General features: G+C 41.3%; 1 protein-coding gene across 11 annotated transcripts in view; it reads right to left on the bottom strand.

Moving 5' to 3' along the window:
* FARS2 (phenylalanyl-tRNA synthetase 2, mitochondrial) overlaps nucleotides 1-19,890 on the bottom strand; it is a 265,754-nt gene that overhangs the window by 20,480 nt on the left and 225,384 nt on the right. The window lies entirely within an intron of this gene.

Genomic DNA, 19,890 nt, shown 5'->3' with positions numbered 1-19,890 from the left:
CAAGCAAAAACCCAGGGCTGAGCTAGTCAGACAATTCTATAATCTTCCACCTGAAGAAAGTGTGATTAGTGGAGGAAATGTCACGTTTACACTTAAAATCTGTTTCAAAGACAACTTGTGTCTTTTGGCACAACTGAGCCATCTTAAAAATATAGTAGGAAAGAGAGACAGAGACAGCAAAGAGCATTCCTTTTTATGAATTCTCACTTTGTTTTAAGGCACAAAGTTTAGCCTGAATATTCAGTACCTCAGCACTTGGCACACCCTAGGCAGCAGCGCTGAATTGCTCTGTGCAGTGCAGCACGGAGAGGCACAAGGAGGAGCAAGGAGGAACTGCAGCTTTTTCACCCCCTCCACTGGGAAGGGGAAGATGTGGTCTTTACAGCAACTTTATAACATGCCAGAAAGGGACAAAGGCAGCCAAACTGGATGGGGGAAGAACATTTACTAACAAATAAACTTCTCTGGACATTTTCTTCCAAGGTGACATTTAACAGCAGTTCATATGAAATGAGTATCTCTTTTGAAGATGTCCTTGCGCACCCACCACAAGAAGAATCAGTGTTGCTCCCAATTGCAATGCTGCCTTGGGCAGTGCAGCAACCATGACCATTTGACAATGACTCTATTGCCATTATGGGCTTTGGGTTTTTTTTGATGGCAACTACTCTCAGTCTTCTTTTTCTGTCTTTTCCTCTTTTATTCCTTTCTTCTTTTCCCCCTCTCTCTCTCTTTCTCTATTTGGCTTGGCACTTGCTGGCATTGAGCTATGATTCCTGAACACGGAACCAACTGAAGTTATTTGAGAAACCCAAAGAAAAAGAGCTGTAAAAACTGCCCAAAGGCTACTTTCAGCAAAGAGGTGCCCACTTCATGGACAGCTTCACTGTAACTCCCTGGAATCACAACACAACCCACAGGAACATAGGAAGGACCTGGAGAGGATCTGCATTTCCCTCTCTGCTGAGTTTGCATTTGGTATTTCTCTTTCAGCTTCATATCAACTGGATATTTGATGTGGCATTTTTGGTACTTTCCCACCCTTGTAAAGGACCCTTGATAAAGGACAGATTACACAAGTTTTCCTCTGTTATATGTCTCAGATAGAATACCACAAAAGATAGACTTGGTCTAGATGAACGTGATGCATTTGGTACTGAAATTCTCACAGCCAACTATCACCACAGTTAAAATCAGCACCTGGTATAATACAAACTGCATCACTGAGTTACAGACTTCCTCGTTCTAAGCACCACATGGCTTGCAAAGGTTACCACTGAAAGAATGAATGGACTAGACTGAAGCCATAGGAATGAACCAAACCTGAGGCTCATTGAAAATTTAACCTGACTAGTGTGTTTTAAAGACACCTACAAACACACAGTAACTGTGATGTTTGCTAGCTTTGCCCCTTCTCTTCAGACCAAGCATATATTCCTTCTTTCTGCTTCCTCCAATGACTAGAAGCTAGCAAACTTGTTTTTAAGTAGTAGAGAGCAGCACTGAAAGCAGACTCAAGGAAGTGAAATATGGAGAGAAAGATCTAGTTGGTCTGAGAACTGGAAAGCAAGAAGAGAATCTCAAAAATTAGGGACAATGCCCAAATGAGATTTAAGTGTACTCACATACTGCAAAGCTTAAGTCACAGTGAATTACTGAGCTACCATTAATCAGCTGAACTGCTGAAACCAACCATGTCCATGTTTCTATCCCTACCCAGCAATACAGTAAAACACATTAGCTTAAATTGCTATAGTAAAAATTATTTAAGAGTGTGCAAACTGTCAGCCTATGTAGATCAGCAGAAAGGTGGAAATTCATTCAGCTACAAAAATGGGATCGATTCCAATTACATGTTCAAATCTTACAGATAGTTTCCTAGTCTGGCTAAACTATCACATTCCTCTTTGACAAATGTCATGCATCTCTTACCATGGCAGGATATCAGAATGGGAAACAGGGCTGAGAAGGACAAGGATTGACAAGGACTTGCCGAATGTCATTAAATGACTCATTTAACCTCTTTACACATGAGGAGAATTACTGGCACTTCACTTTGTCTTCACAAGAACCTCAATTCAACAGAAGCTCCTGTCCAAAGGAAAGGGCTCTGAAATCCTTGGAAAAATGAAATACAAGCATCTGACATATCTGGATCTTATGCACAGGACCACCTGTGTGAACATCAACAGTCCTGCTGCAGGACTCTTATTACTTAGTAGGAGACAGCATGGCTTCTCAAAGATAATCTGTCAGTGTGGAGTGGCAACGCACTCTAGGGTAAAACTCCTGCTATGAACCTTGGAAATTAAAGAGGGTAAAACCTTGTGTATAAATGTTTTACAATATATTTATTGAAGTAATATGTTATCTGTTTAAGTCTCCTCTTCATTGAATATTTCAATAAGGAAAAAAGGACTTGAGAGCAATGACTAGCAGTTGATCTGTCACTCTCAAGCTTAACAGGTAAAGAGAGTCTGTTCCCCTTCATCCATTGAAGTTATGATGCTGAGGAGAGCACTTGGTCCAAACACAGATGTGATTAGTCTAAACTATAATCTTTGATGTGGCAACAGCTGCAAAGATTACCTGCAAAACTGAAAGGCAATAACCAACTATTCTGTATGAAAATGACAGCCTACAAGTGAAGGCAAAGGGCAGCCATGGGACTTCTCTGCTAAACATTCCCCAAAGTCATGGATTATTGTCTTCCCACAGTAAATACCACAGCCTCTTCCTTTGGAAGGAACAGGCAGCAAGGCAGTGTTTCAGCAGCCCTGACTTCAAGAGCAATAGAAGGTGCACCAGTTCCTGTCCTGCCCATTCCTGCAGCAGGACCATGTGCTGACACAGCTGGTTGTGCAGACAAATGACACTGACTCGGCTGAAACCCACCCACATCTCTCTTTTTTGAAGGATATGTTTTCACTGAAATCAGTTCCCTGATTTCGTTCCCCTACTTAGATGCATAAACACAGGGAACCGTATGAGTGTAGGAGTGAAGCCTGGGAACATTTAAGCAGATTGATATTTTTGCCACAGCCTAAGATCACAGTTCCAGGACCCAAACCAGAGAATCTGCTAGCTCAGCTCCTACTGCTTTGGGCTCTCATAAGCAATTGCCAATGCAAGATACGATACCTTCAGGGGGTACTGCCTAGGGCCAAAGCTTGAAAGTCTTAACCAGGCCTTTCGCAAGTTTGACTGAAAATGTGCTTTGTATCCTTCTGACCAATTTCAGCACGAGTAATTGCAGTGTACATGAAATTTCTTGCTTTTAACCTAGATGAAAATTGAGAGAACACTGAAATAGGTTCACCTTGGAATATATGCATTTTGTAAGCAAAATTTTTTCTGTTCCTCACAGTAGCAGAGATTCATGGGATAGCCATTAGAGGCTTGTGGTTTTTTAGAAGTTTGTCTGATTGAAGGCATTAGAGAATCTGATTAATTTGTATTTCCTTTCCGAAATGCAACAGCCACCAACTATCATGCAATAGAAGCATAATTAAAAAACTGGCTGCAGGTGAGCATGGACACATATATATTAAATCTGCCCTGCTTCTTAGGCTACTTTGCAGCCCACTATCAATTCTGGAATGCTGTAGTTAGACTGCTCCCTGTACTCAAACTAGCTCATGTAAAGGCTTTCTAAAGGACCTGTAAGGCATGCCTTTTATTTGTATCTTGCATTTGCATTCAGAAGATTTTTAAAGAGACAATTGTGATTTTCCAAAGCTAGACTGCTGTATTTGTAGGAGCACAAAAACAATATATAAATACTGGAATCAAATTTTCAGGAAAAAACTAAGTATCTTGATTTAACTTTAAGACTGGAAGATTTCTGTACTGTAAACCAAAGTATGTGCTAATTGGGAAGATGGAAGTACAGTTCTAACTGACATGCATTATTTAGTATATTTGCTCTATAATTGAACTATCTGGTGTTATATTCAAAAGAACAGCACTCAAACAGTGTTCAGAAAGAAAAGAGAAATAACTGCTTCCAATATTTTTGTGTTAGCAGAAAATTGCCAATAATTTTTGTTGCAAAAACATTTTCCTTGCACTTTGAATGTTCCTCTGAGACAAGAAGAGCAAAAATACTTTGGCTGTGAAAAAGATCAGATTTACAGGAGTTAAGCTATTTTTAAGCCTGACTGTTCAGTCTGCTCATCTACACCTAGAAGATCAGCAATTTATTTGTGAAATTCCCTGAGGGTAGTAGGTGGGAAGCAGGAAGAAACCCCACATATTCCCTAGTGGGGAAGTTACTAGGTGCTGAATTCTGACACCTAACACAAAACAAATATCACCTTACTATTAGCATGGTTCAACTGAAGTCTATGAGATGCCCAGTACTGCCATGCATAGCAGAACCAAAATCTAATGATGACTATTTGGAATATGGAGGAGCAGTAGACCTAGGAATGTGTCACATCTGTCTATCCCACTACATAAATCACTGTAAGATCACAGAGAAAATTCAGACAAGGAGTAAGTAGGAGGGCAGGTTCACCAACTCCATTTGAGAGGAAAAGGTGTTATCCCACAAAATTTTAACATGAAGGTAAGTAAACTGATAAAGGAGATGTGGGATGGCATGAAAGATGTTGCTTGAAGCACTCCCTGAAGCTGGTAAACAATATGTGCTTAAGTCTTTATTCAAAAGCAAGGATTCAGCGTAAGAGGGCTATGCCTGGAGTCTTGGACTGGAGTCCTTCCCCAGCCAACAGAGCAACAACAGCAGGTATCATTGCAAACCTCCCTTCACTGTCAATGGAGGAAAGATGGACAGTTTTCAAAAGCAGCAAGTCCACCAGCCTTTGCTCCTTCTCTGAACCTCTTTTTCTTTTAAGTGTATTGAGGATCACTCAAAACTCCTGCAGAGCAGGCAGCCTTATACAGGCCCCCAGTAGCATTCCTCCTCCCCCACTAGAGGTGGTATGGTGCTGCAGGCAGTATCCTTTTGTGATGATGAATTAAGTGTGTACTCCTCAAAAACTATTAAAGGAATCAATAGCTTAAAGACAACTAAGAAATCTCTTTTCTATCATCCTAAGTAACTGAGTACTTTTTTTTWAATTTTTTTAATGGGAGTCTTTTTGTGACGTTATATCCGGGTGCAAAACCAGCAAATTGCACTTCTGAACTCTTGAATGACTCTAGGTACACCTATTATATACACACATGCCAAACATGGGTATTGCAGGACCTGTTAAGTATTCCTGCCTGCATAAGTGTTTTATGAAGCCCAGAAGGAAAAAAAATTCTTAGTGGCAATACAGGCCCAAGCTCATGTTTAAAGCAGCAATTGTTGATCCCAATTCAGTGAAGCAGCAGATTTTCATTACATGGAGCACAGAAGAAAGAACTGCTTGTCAGGCATGTCTCTGGAAAATTTGCTTACAGGAACATGTCTGTTTTCGTATAGAGGCAGGGCCTATTTGGGGGAAAGGGTGTCCCCTGAAGGTTTCATACATCTGTTTTGATAAACCACCCTGAGGATTTTCTATATTGGTTTTCCAGAAGAGGAGGCTGTACAAAGCACCAGAAAGCTTTCCTTTCTGCAAAGGCTGCTACCTCTACTGGAAAAAAACAAGCACTGAATGCACATTTTAGTGTGACAGAAGACACAGTTTAGACTACGGCAGCAAGAAGGGCGCAGAGACAGACAGTTTGGAGAGCCCGTACTCTCCTTTGCAAAGGCACAAACCAAAACAAAAAATGGAAGACCCACCACTGCTGAGCTCTCCTGCAATACGAACTGCGACTGCTCTGTCAGTGCCTAACAGAACGAGGCATGAAAATACACAAATCAAAGCGAACAGAACTGTTGTGAAAAGCCTGGGAGCAGAAAAGTGCTTATGTGGAGGCTTAGCCAGCTCTCAGACTCCAAAGAGAGACTTAAACCGTCTCGCTTCCACCTGTGAAACTGTCAACATTTCAGTACAGGTTTTAAGCCCTGGCATTCTGGGAATGCCAAGCCCAGAGTCTCTGCATCCATACAGTGCCACAGGGAAGTAAAAAGGAGCCTGGTCTCAAAACTTGAGCAGAAACAACTTCCAGTCATGCCTTCTTCACAAGAAATTCAGTCAGGCAAATAGCCACTACCCTCACATCTGTCACACACAGTGATTAAACTGCTTGCAAAGAGCACCATTTCGCATTTTCTGCGGTCCTCTTGCAACTAGCTTTTGTAACAGGTTGTTGTTTTACAATGCTCTCTTTGTAGAGACTATCTCTCTTTTCCTTTTAAAAGATCACCAAGGACATTCCTCAATTTGTTGTGGAGACAGAGGACAGAGGGCAAATGGACTGTTAATGTGAGAATATCATCTGCTGTTTGGATGGGCTTATTGCACAACAGATTATGAAGACTGGGTACAGATTTGTAGTGGTTGGTTCTAGCACTTCAGCTCATCCACTTATGCCTGCAGACATACAAACATATTTGCATGGATGTGCAACACTTGAATGCTTTTCTTTCTGCCTGCCTTCTATCCCAAAGCTGCTATATTGGCACTAATGACACAACCTTCCTTTCTAGCTGTGTGAGAAAACACACAGGCTAGGAAATCAACTTTAACTGGTGGTTAGGATTCTTCTGCTAATTCATATAGTTCTTAATTCCATGCTGTTTAGGTCTATAATAAATATCACCCTTGATAGGTTGGGTTAAGAATTAAGCTAATATTGAAAGAATCTGTCAGACTGCTTATTTATTGTTTTAATTTTATAACTGTCTTGATGTAAATCCTATCAGACATTGGCTAGGTCTAAACAGGAATCACTAAGTCACCCAGTGTACTAATTTGATGGAAAAGTGGAAAAAGTAATATATTGAGTATGTTACAAATTAAGTTGTTAAATCATTCATTACTCACTGGAATTGAAATGCTTTTTACTGAGTAACTAAGAAAATAGGAAAATCATCCAGAATAATATTTTTCAGGACATTTACTACGTCATATGTTGGACCTACCTTCTGCACAGTGGAAGTATTCATTTATCAGCATTTACCAGTATTTTAAAGTATTCATATTCAGGAAGAATTTGCTTTGTGTGAGTGTGGAGTTTACTCACATTGTGGACACTTTGCATAAGAATCTGATCTGCAGCTTGCAATCATCTTTGTCTCCCTTTAGGTTCACTGAGAGCTGAACATATGTATCAGCTCACAGGATCAGACCCAGAGTTGGACCTGGAAAATCATTATGAATTTTCATTTTATTACTATTTAATGTAATAAAACCCCCTAATATTTTCATTTGTCAATCCAGAATACCATTCACCTCAGGAGAAATTTTTCTTTACAAAGATGCATTTGTGCCAATTAAAGTAGGTTTATTGAATTCAATTACACATGATATTTCTGATTAGACAGTTCATCATCCTGTGAATCCAAGTAGGAGCAAAGGGATAAGGAAGGAAAATAGATAAATCTACAGATTGCATTTCAAATGCTCAGATGCTATAGCTATTAATATTAGGAATGTCCTTTTGTCAGTGTATATGAAAACTCTGCAGTCACATTTTTACGCCCATCAAAGCTGGGCTACACTGGTGCCATTTAATCTCTAGGGGGAAAAAGTCTTTCCTCCTGAACACTTTCACAACACTGAAAAAACCACAGTATTAAAACACATCAGAAAGAAAGAAAAAAAACCCTTCAAAATGCCAAGGCTGTTTTCACAAGTCTGTTCTGCCCACATGACACCAAGGGTGGCAAATCCCTGTTCCAGATGGACCAAGGGGAAGCCCCCAACAGGAGACTCAACTTTCATCTTTAAAAAAGAAAAAAAGAAGAAGGGAGAAACGGCATCTATAAACTTTATCTTTGTAATTAAATGAGAAAAAATATTCTGTGATCTATTAATACCTCTGTCCTCCTGGAAAGAGGATAAAAAAATTATTGAAGATGTTTCAAAACTTCCCTTTTATTGTTGCACTGGGGATCACGTGCTCCAAGTTCACAGGCAGTCCTTTTAGGAATTATGATGTCCTTGATGGCATGCTGTTCTCAGAAGGAAGGGACAGCATAGGATTCCAACCTAAAAATAAAGACCCATACTTCCTCCCTTCCAGATAACACCAGGGAACACATTGTCAAAAACTGACTTAATCACAGGAGAATCCTTCCACTGTACTGGGAAGCACCCTGCAGTGAAGATACTATGATATGAACCCGGCTGCTCACGTGTCATGTGCTCAAGTCCCCTAACCTTCTCGGTGGCCCATTGCTAGACTTGGTTTGTCACTTCTTTCTTGTACTGTCACAAATCAAAGTTTTTTCATTTTAAACAACCTGCCTTCTTGTGAAAAGGTATTTTAGGTTGAAAAGAAATTTGCCTTTCATTTCCACAGCAGGTAAAAACAATATTTGGCCTTTATAAAGGATTCCATTCTTTTCTGCTGCAGTGGGCTGCCTTTAGGCTCTTACTCTAAATCTAGATTAATATGGGAGCTGTGGCTTTGTTTCCTTCAATTTGCATCCTTGCACTGTCCACTATTTTCACTTCACGTTTGGTTCCATATCATCCTACCTATATAGTAAAATACCAACACTGCACTTTTTTACTCCTGTAACTGCTATTCATCCACCACCTTTTAATTCAATATAAAAATAGCTGCTTCTTCAACAGTCTCAGCCTAGCTAGTGTCTTGGGTAATTCTATTGACTACCATGGAGTTATCCAAAGATAAATCTGGCTCTCTGAGTTAAATTTCAAACAAGAAGAATTGTGTGCTTCTTTGATCTGGAGGTAGTCATCTGCAAATGAGTTAAAAATGAATATTTCATTATCCCACAGAAAAAAACCCTCAAATAACAGAGCTGAAATATGGGAAGAGTATCCGATCTGAGCCTTAAACAACTTAGAGCAACAAAAGAATTAGTGCTGTAAGACAGATCAACAGCCCCCTCTTTCCCTTTCAAGCATCCAGTACCAGTTCACTGAGAAAGCAGTCCTACACTCAATAAAGAACAATTCTGCAATAACAAGCCAATGGAGGAAGATTCTTCTCATCCATTAATGACCAGGTTTATGCACTGAAGCAGAAAGATTTCATTCATACATTAATCTTCTCACAAACCCACTGGAGCTCTTTTGCTCAAGAGAATCTTGTGTCAGTAATTATTTATGCACTTTTGTCATAAAAGATTTCCTTTTAACTGTTTTGAATGTAGTGCCTTCTAATTGCATTGGATGTTCTTGTTATATCTGCAAATCAGTGAGCATGAGCATGCAGTCAGCCTTCTCTGCACTATTCATTATTTTTACATTCCTCTATCATGTCACCTGTCATCTGTTTCCTCCCTAACCTAAGCAATTCTAATACATTTAATTTATCCTCATGCCTTGTACATTTTCACATCTCAGATAACTTCTGCTGCCTGGATTTTTCTTCCCTGATATTTCTCAAGATGCAGGGTCCAGATAGGAACACACCTTCTCACAACCAGGACAGACCCACAATTTATACAATAGCATCATAATATTATACAGCAGTATGCAACCAGGTCTCACTCCATGTCAATATTTCATTTCCGTCAGTGAGAAAAGGGAAGAATCAAATGGATAGGAAACTGAACCAAAATGCAAGATATATGACTTCAACTCCCAGCTGAGCAATAGCCCTCCTTAAAAAAAATGGCTATCATTCTGCTAATAAGTTGAAAAGACTACTCTCTCCTGTATCCGTGGAACTACTTACAGATATAAAGCATCTGCAGTGTTATGTAGCACCTATTTTTGTGTCAAAGTCATAAATTATAATAATCCTACTCCTTAGGCCATCAGGAACAGTTTATGCCTAAAAAGTTATTCTGTATATTTAAAATTCATCAATGTCTGTCAAGAGAATTAAATATTCCTTTTTGATATGCATTATCCCTCTTTAACCACATTCCCCTATACATTTTATTGTTGTTATTGTTCTTCTTGAGCTCAGCTGGTTCTGAAACAAGATCTAAGGGCTTGCAGGTTGCACAGGAGCTGAATAGCACAAGGTATTGTATGTTTTCATTATCAGCACAGTCTCTTTATTCGATTTGAGATGCCTTCCAAAATTCTGGCAACTTGCTGCAATTTAAAGGCTCATATTGCTCCAATCTTTTTCCTTCTCAAACATGTTTAAGCTTTACTACCTCTCTCAGAGCTATTGTTTGTGGGTATCTTCCTGATAGGTGGCACATCCACACTACAGACAGCAGAATAACAGACATACCCAAGCTAGTGTTATTAGACTGAAATTTGGAATGGAAGCAATCCAGCTGCAGCAGTACTGTATCTGGTGCAGGACAATTTACTCTACTTCTTCACAGGTAGGTCAAACTACAGAAATCACAGTCTTTGGTGGATGGCTATTTTCAGGACAAGTAGACTCATTTAAAGTTGGTTGGGGTGCCTGCAGGACTCAGAAATCTACTGAATAGGATTCCCCATCTTCTGAAATATCCAAGTCATCCTTAATGTCTCCCTGCATTCCTGAGAGTGTGCAAAATTCCAGCAGTCTTACTGACATTGCCTGTACCTCTTCAGGCACTCATTTTTCAGTGCCCCGGTCACATCCTACTTGCTGGCAGCAGACATCTTGGATGAAGTTTCAATCTTGCTGAAGTCAATAGCAAACACCTGCTGACTTCTCTGGGGCCTACATTTCATCCCATGAGATCAGGAAAATGTTCAGTCTCATGATGGAACTGGTTTTCACAGCCCTTCAACAAGAGACATATGGGGGAGCCACAGATAGGGAGCTGRTTTGAAAACCAAGGCACCACAGACACCTCCAAGCCATTGCAACAGGCTAATATCAGAGGTGCAATCAGAAACAGTGACTCTCCAGCAGCTCAGTGCCCTCAGCAGTGAGTCTAGCTGCAGATCAGGCTGCCTTGCAGGGATAAACCAGCTCTTCAGACTCTGACTCAGCAGGCTCGGAACCTGTAACCAGCAAGAGGGAGTCACAGGGAGGGCTCATGTTCATTAATACAGAGGCTATGATTTCCACTGGCTCAGTGAAAATTTCACTCAGGACATTTTTATTGCTATTGGTAGTAGCCAACATGGCTCAGCTTCTTCCATAGCAGTAAGACAGCCTGTCCTTTTGAAGACAGTATGTGCTGCCTCTTCTTAAGTGCCCTTTTCAGATAAATTTAGAAAAACAGACCAAGCTGGCACCTGCAGGTCAAACTCTGCAGTTTCTTCAAAATTCAGTAAACCTAAAGTATGCCACACACACAGCTACTATAATTCCCCAGGCTGGCACTTAGTCATCAGTCAAAACTACTCTCACAGCACAGAAGTAGATTTCTTTCCCCTCCATTGCTCTCTAATATTATTGAAATAAAAATAGATGGAATTGTGATTTTTCACATCTGATGTTGAGTTCTTGTCTACGCACTAAACTTAGGCTTCCCTTCATTTAGAAGATGTATCTTCTAAAAAAATGTTACATGTATGCTGAAGTTTTCTTCATAATTCAAGCAAAAGTTAGAAGCTGTTACAGTCTGCTCAACACATACCAACCTACTTCATGTCAGTTACCACAGTGAAAGGTTCATTCACACTCTGTATTTTCTTTATCAGATAGCTTCAAATTCTCTTGCCAAGAGCAACAATCATTTTGAACAAGTCGTTCTTTCTTCCACAATAGTACTTTTCAGCTTAAGAAAGCAGCCACCTTTCAAAACTTCTGCAACGCAGGGGAGACACTAGTTAAAGGAAATCAACTGCAATGCTCAAAAACCCATCGTGATCTGTGTGGTATTATCTTACCTGTTCCGCAAAGTAACCAACTTTCATTACTTACCTGTTCCGCAAAGTAATCAACTTCATTACTTATGGAACATGACAGGTTTTGTTGGGAAAATATATATACAGCAGGGACTGACTCTGCTCATCCATACAGGAGTTCTAAGAATTACTTTACTGAATTGCACCAATGAACCTCAGAGCACAGTGTGGATCACTGAAAACAGATACAGTTTTCAAAGGGAGCTTTGACAGCTTGGGAAAATCAGGCCTGTTTTCAAGGAGTTTGAGGCCCAGACGCACAAAAATGTGCAAGTGCTGAACTCCAGCTGATTTCAGAAGCGCAAACATCATCACTGATCTAAGCTGCAGGTAATGTCACTTTGGAAGTGATCTTACTGAATACCTCAAATGTAATCATTCTTTGGTAATTTGCTTCTAAGCAAGTAAAGTACATAATTCAGTTACCTACACTGAAGTTGTTCAAAACAAGTACATCAGATAAAAAAATCACTTAGCTTAGATGCTGTTACTAATTCAAAAACTTAATGAATTCTGCAGGAAAAAAGATCACCAAGTTTTGGCAACTTTTTCATAAATTTAAATAACTTCTTCAGAAAACCTGGACTTTTGAGAAAATATGGAGATCTTAAAAACAAAGAAAATAAATTTAAATAAATAAAACTCTGGTTTATAAATAAGTTAAATTTAAATCAACAAATAATACTTAAGGATCATAAATAAATAAATAAACCCCTAATATTTAGGTTTCAGTTGAAATTTGCTCTAAGCTTTTTTGGGTTTCCTTCTTTGTACAAGACCCAGGAGATGTGGACCCATGTGAATGGGAACAAGCTTTACATGACTCCCCATGATCTGAAAACACCATGTTTTATTCAACTGGAATAAATACTAGCAATATTAATTTTGCTTGGTAGAAACATTTACAATACTATGAGGATTTTGTGAAATCATATCGCTTTTGCCTAAGCAATGATGCTTAACATTTTGTTTCAAAAATGCATTAATTTATATTCCTTGAGTTTCCCACATAGCCAATGACTTTTCCTGGAATTTGGCTTCATTGCCAGTTCGATCTGTGAATTTAATTTTTGCTAGCTATACTGATATGCTTCATTTTAATTTTACAGGCATGTATAAAAGTGTCATACACTTGTATGAAAGCATTCAGTGAAATGTTATAGGCATTCAGGAGAGAAACACAGCCAGATATATTGGCTTTTCCTCCATATGAACTTGAGAAATCCCAATTCAGCCTGTATCTACTGGAAGGACTTTCTGAAAGACCATATTGAAAACTGACAGATCCCTATTCTGACACAGTGTCTCCCATGCTAAAATAAAGCAGCACCTGTATATGCTATAGGAAATCTAACTACTCTTGCCTTGTATGTGGTTCATTTTATTTATTGATTTTAACATAATCTGCTGTTTTTCCATTCTCCCTTTTCTCAGGAACCCATCCACTTAGGCTGGCTTGGCCTTTGCAAGGCCTACAGCACAAATTCCTCTTAATTATGTTTCTGCTTCTAATTTTCTAGTCTAGATTTTCTTTCTAGATTTCTTCTGATCAGTTTCTGTTTGAACCAGCTGCTTACAATCACACTGCTGAGTTCTGCTACAGACCAGTGCTGGAGGCTAACACCACATATCTGCTGCCTGAGAGCCGACATTTGCCTGGTGCCACTTAGCTGGGCAAGCTTTCTCCCTGTCACAGCTTTCCCCTGCCCCTCAAAAGAAGAATTTCTGCCACGAAGTCCAAATGTGTGTGTACCAGTCATAACTCTTATGAAAGAGGAGGTTAAGTTTTTAACACTGCTATGTGTTCACTGTTATAGTCTGGCTCATCCCTCATCCGTTAACTAAAAATGTTATTTTTCCTCTTTATGTTGCAGTGGGAAACACCTTCATTAGTCAGTCTGACAGCACAGAGGCCCTCAGCAAAAGCAAACCTACTGTGACACGAGATCACAAAGCAGTCCCAGGTGAGCAGGAGGAGCTGTAATCCAAAAAAAAGAAAATGATAGGTACCACAAAGACCACCTGCCCCTTCCAGCAAAACCCAGCCTCTAGAACTGTTCTAATGGGATGGTGGGTTGTAGAAGTGAAACTATACATCAAAAACTTTTGTTGTTAATTGCTAACATTGAAAAAATGAAGTTCTTCCTTTCTCTAAATTAAATGGCAATAAATACTGGCCCAGAAGACACCATTAACATCCGCACTTGGTAGAAATTTGTAGCAACTCCATATATCTGTATGGGATGCAGGGATGGGAATAACCAACTCTTTTCAAATGTCTCTTCCATTTCAAATGGTTGCCAGTTGACTTTTTGTATGAAATGCCTGTCTGGCTTCTGCCCAGTTCCAGTCAAGAGAGGAATCCATATTACAAATGCCATCATCACACTTGGTGCTTCCTTTTATTGTCAGTGATTGTTTAGAGAGGAAAAGAAACACAAACAAGAAACACAAACAAGAAACCACTCCTGTCACAGATGTGTTCTTCAAGTGTGGTCTTGCAGGAAGGGCTGTGAGATACTTAACCATAGATTAGTCTTGTATAGCTAGCAATTTTCAGCTTGCTGAAAAAAATCTCACCCTAAGTTCAATTCTACTGCCATCCGGTTAATGACCTATTAAAGACTTCCCAACACAGAAGCAAATTCTTAGTAAAAAATGCGCAGAACGAACATGTGAAGATGGACAGCGTGAAACCAAGTCTTTCTTCACATGGGGTTGGTACGCAGGGCCTGAGCCTGGTGTGTTCCCACAGGAACACAAGGAGAACGTTCAATTCCCTGAGAATGAATAGCTCAACAAATGAGTTATTAAGAATTTAACTACACAGGTCCCAAGAGAAAGCCATTGAAGCCTATTAAAAGTGGATTTAAAATTGCTCTTCTATTCAGAAAAGACACTAAGTGCCAATACTGCAGGACCTCCTGACATTAGGAGAATATTTGTATGGGCCATTGGGAAGTTTCCATTCCAGTAGGTCTGAAGCTGCACTACTGAAAGAAGACTCCATCCCACCTTTAGGGTGAAAGGACAGATTCTGAGCACCAGTACACTCAAGTAATCCACTGACATCAGCCCAGTTCCTCAGGATTTATACTGGTCCTACCAATATTAAAATCTGGCCCATAGTTAGCAATAGCTCTAGCAGCTCAGGAGCCAGATCAGCTTCTCTCTGTTTCTGGAAATAGTGCCTGGTGGCCAGGCCAATGCCCTCGAGGTTACTGCTGGGTTTCAGTCTTGGGAGATGCCAAATGCACCAGGCCTGAAAGACTTAATGATGCCAAGTGCACTGTGTACTGTATGGTCCCTGGCACATTGCTGGGAATGTAAGTATCCCTAAAAGTACATACAAATCATGCCTTCCCCTTTAAAGATGTTTTTTCTTTAGAAATAAAATGAAACCAACTACAGTATACATGACTCTCTTGTCCAGTTACAGTCTTCTGGGAGAATGCACCATTTACATACAGGAATTGCACTTATTTTTTCAAGCTCTACTTTCTCTTTCACCTCAAAATAGGGTCTACTTGAAAATGGTTTGATTACAGGAACACCTACCCCCATTCTGCCACTACACTGAAGACCAGAACGAGGGCACTTGTGTAGTGGACCTCATGCCCTCTGTGTTGCTGCCAACACCTTCCCCCTTGGACGACCTGCCTCTGGGACTTAAGACTCATCTGGGGTTTTGCTTTGCTTTTGGAACAGTTCAGGCTGTGACAGGCTTCTGTTATCCTCCAGCAGCTTCCTGAACAAGACACCTGAATCCCTGACAAGGCTTTTGCTCTGTCCATTTTAAAGAATGTAAATTGAACATTACATGGTTCTGTAGTGTATTTTTCAGGAACTATGTGCAGATATTTCCAGCAAGTGCTCTTAATGGAAGCTCCTTTGCCAAGTATTGCCTCCTTCCCTAGTTGTGGTTTTCACAGAATCACAGAATCACAGAATCACTGAGGTTGGAAGGGACCTCTGGAGATCATCTAGTCCAACCCCCCTGCTCAAGCAGGGTCACCTAGAGCACATTGCACAGGATTGCATCCAGGCGCATTTTGAATATCTCCAGAGAAGGAGACTCCACCACCTCTCGGGGCAACCTGTTCCAGTGCTCTGTCACCCTCACAGTGAAAAAGTTTTTCCTCATGTTAAGATGGAAGTGTCTGTGTTTCAGTTTGTGCCCATTGCCTCGCGTCCTGTCGCTCGTCACCACTGAAAAGAGTCTGGCCCCATCCTCTCGACACCCTCCCTTCAGATACTTGTACACGTTGATAAGATCTCCTCTCAGCCTTCTCTTCTCCAAGCTAAACAGGCCCAGCTCTCTCAGCCTTTCCTCATAAGAGAGATGCTCCAGTCCCCTAATCATCTTTGTGGCCCTTCGCTGGACTTGCTCCAGTAGTGCCACATCCCTCTTGTACTGGGGAGCCCAGAACTGGACGCAGTACTCTAGATGTGGCCTCACCAGGGCTGAGTAGAGGGGGAGAATCACCTCCCTCGACCTGCTGGCAACACTCTTTCTGATGCASCCCAGSATACCATTGGCCTTCTTGGCCACAAGGGCACATTGCTGCCTCATACTTAACTTGGTGTCCACCAGCACTCCCAGGTCCTTCTCAGCAGAGCTGCTTTCCAGCAGGTCAACCCCCAACCTGTACTGCTGCATGGGGTTATTCCTCCCCAGGTGCAGGACCCTGCACTTSCCTTTGTTGAAYTTCATGAGGTTCCTCTCTGCCCACCTCTCCAGCCTGTCCAAGTCTCTTTGAATGGCAGCACAGCCCTCTGGCGTATCGGCCACTCCTCCCAGTTTTGTATCGTCAGCAAACTTGCTGAGGGTGCACTCTGTCCCTTCATCCAGGTCATTGATGAAGAAGTTGAACAAGACTGGACCCACTACTGACCCCTGGGGGACACCGCTAGCTACAGGCCTCCAACTAGACTCTGYGYCRCTGATCACAACTCTCTGAGCTCTGCCATTCAGCCAGTTCTCAATCCACCTCACTGTCCACTCATCTAACCCACACTTCCTGAGCTTGTCTATGAGGATGCTATGGGAGACAGTGTCAAAAGCCTTGCTGAAGTCGAGGTAGACAACATCCACTGCTCTCCCCTCATCTACCCAGCCAGTCATTCCATCATAGAAGGCTATCAGATTGGTTAGGCATGATTTCCCCTTGGTGAAGCCATGCTGACTACTCCTGATCACCTTCTTTTCCTCCACATGCGTGGAGATGGCTTCCAGGATGAGCTGCTCCATCACCTTTCCAGGGATGGAGGTGAGGCTGACTGGCCTGTAGTTCCCTGGGTCCTCCTTCTTGCCCTTTTTAAAGACTGGGGTGACATTGGCTTTCTTCCAGTCCTCGGGCACCTCTCCTGTTCTCCATGACCTTTCAAAGATGATGGAGAGTGGCTTAGCAATAATGTCCGCCAGCTCCCTCAGCACTCGTGGGTGCATCCCATCAGGGCCCATGGATTTGTGGGTGTCAAGTTTGCTTAAATGATCTCTAACCCACTCCTCCTCCACCAAGGGAAAGTCTTCCTTTCTCCAGACTTCCTCTCTTGCCTCCAGGGTCTGGGGTTCCTGAGGGCTGGCCTGACCAGTAAAGACTGAAGCAAAGAAGGCATTCAGTAACTCTGCCTTCTCTGCATCCTTCGTCACCAGGGCACCCACCCCATTCAGCAAAGGGCCCACATTTTCCCTAGTCTTCCTCTTGCTRCTGATGTATTTGAAGAAGCCCTTCTTGTTGTCCTTGACATCTCTAGCCAGATTTAATTCCAAACGGGCCTTAGCCTTTTTGAGAAAGCACTTTTGCTGTACACTTAATCACTCTATCCCTGGCAGGCAAACTAGAAGGGCTTGTTTCTTTTTTCGCCTGTAGGGTATACACATGTGAACTGTTAGTCCCCAGCTCATACCTACCGGTCAGAAAAATCAGACACAGTGAAATGCAGATCAAGTTAATTGAAAGTGATAGAAATAGAAACAGTGAGTTGAAATCAACAGGCGAAGAGGTTTAAATGCAGCAGAACTGTATAAAAAACCACAGGTAGAACAAGATAGAGCAAGAGACAGAGAAGTTAAATTGTGAGAAGATCAGAGGATGGCAAGCAGAAAAATGTGAAGTTCCCAGCCAGTATTCCAAAGCAGGCTTTAAAATGGCCTGCACTGATACACAAGATTTGTCATTTATTTATTTACCCAACTCATATTGATTTGGAAAGCTAGCAAAAATATTGCAAAATAAATACAGTTTTAGGAAAGCCTATATTTTGATTAGCTTGTACTGCCATAATTTGCAGAAGCACATTGACATTATGTGTGATGGAACTCAATAAACAAAATTAATGTAACATGGCTACCACTCAACATTTCCATAACATTTTAAGCCTTCGCACTGCTTTGCAATATAAGTTTAATAAATTAATCTCCATAAGGTAGGCAAATCTGATTAGCCCTGTTTCACAGATGACTTAACAGAGGCTTGGCAGAAGCAGTGATGTCACCCAAAGTAATGAAGAGAGTTGAGGGGAAAGAGTAGAAATTACTATAGCGATTTGGGGCCACAGAGACCTTGACATGCCTTCTGGCAATTATTGTGCAGGATTCCCTCATTCGTACTGCAGTGTAAAATTTAGAGATCTGCCCATCTGTCAATTAGCATTTCCATGTCCTCTCAAAGCATTACTAATAAACACACACACACACACACACACACACACACACACACACAGAGTCTGACTGATGGATCTGGGTTCTGCCGCACAAACCCACAACAGACCCTGCAGCCTTCTAGCTTTGTCTGAAATACTAACCCAGACAGAGAAAAAAGTCTCCTGCCTGACTCCAGCCAGGAAAAACCCAGGCAGTCCCAAAATAACATAAAAGGGGATAATCCTCAGAGGAGAGCAGAAACAGTGCCAGCAGCAACCCACGGCCTGCAGACCTTCCTTCCCATGGGCYGTGCAGGCCTTCTCTGCAGACACTTACATGTTCCCCTCACCCTGCTTGACTCTCCCACTGAAAAGAGTGTTTGAAACAACAGCTGTTTTGCTGACCTTGCACCCAGCCTATGAGGAGCTACTGCTTTCTGGATTCATAAGGGTGGTGCAGATTTCCCTGAAAGATTTATTTTGCCACTGGCGTTTATTTTGATTGAATATCATGTCACATCAGTTCAGTGGAAAGGGGAAGAGAGGATTCCTCTTACCAAGGGCATTTTCTATTATGCTAGAACAGCTGCCGAGGAAAGGCTATACCTACTTCATGGCAGGTGAGAGCAATCTGAGCTTCCATCAGGGAGGAGACCTGCAAGCCACACAGCAAAGCAGTATGGCTGACTTCTGTGGTTTCCTTCAGAATCTCAGCCCGCAAGTAATTCTCCCCCCTTCCCCCCAATATGATTTGTAAATAGGGTGAAAATTATAAGGCCTGGAAGCCACAGGCTTTTTTGCTGTTTTTCTCCCCAAATCCCAATCTAAGCACAGCAGGGCAGGGCTAATTTTTGGATGGGAGACCTTTAAAAGGCAGAGCACTTACTGAAGATACTCAGCTCAGTCATATGACAAATCCTCAGAGGGGAAGAGAATCTGAAGTGGGATGCCCCCAGCTTACYTATCTCTAGTGCCTAAGTTAGAGGGCTACCTTCTCCTAGCTCCCTGTACGGTCAACAGGGAAAAAGGGGTCTTTCTAACAGGCATTCAAAACACACAAATTAGTAGTGTTGTAAAGTGACTATCCCCCATCCAAATATAAATTTCTGAATTTCACCTTTTTCTACAGAAAGTAAAATTCTCTACAAGCTTTTGGAATATAAAAATGTCAGTCATTATCATATTAGTCCAAAAACGTAACAGAAGTATCACTCAGAAAGTAGGAAAAAGAAACCAGTTAAGAACAGGGTTTGTGAACAAGCACGGCACAGATCAATATTATCTTGGTGCGCTTCACAAAATTGGCTAGTCTGCTTGCTGTACAAAACAAACAGCAGCAGGAAGTCAAATAGGATTTAAACATCTAGAGTATCATTATTTAAAAAAGCAAATAAAAAATAACAATGTGAGCCTGATTTTTTTTTTTTTGCCCCTTTTTCTCCTCCCCCAC

The sequence above is a fragment of the Apteryx rowi genome, unplaced genomic scaffold, assembly GCF_003343035.1.
Source record: "Apteryx rowi isolate R43461 unplaced genomic scaffold, aptRow1 scaffold_3, whole genome shotgun sequence".
In the NCBI taxonomy this organism is placed as follows: domain Eukaryota; kingdom Metazoa; phylum Chordata; class Aves; order Apterygiformes; family Apterygidae; genus Apteryx; species Apteryx rowi.
The sequence above is the reverse complement of the archived record's forward strand: the minus strand, read 5'-3'. Positions and strand labels throughout refer to the sequence as shown.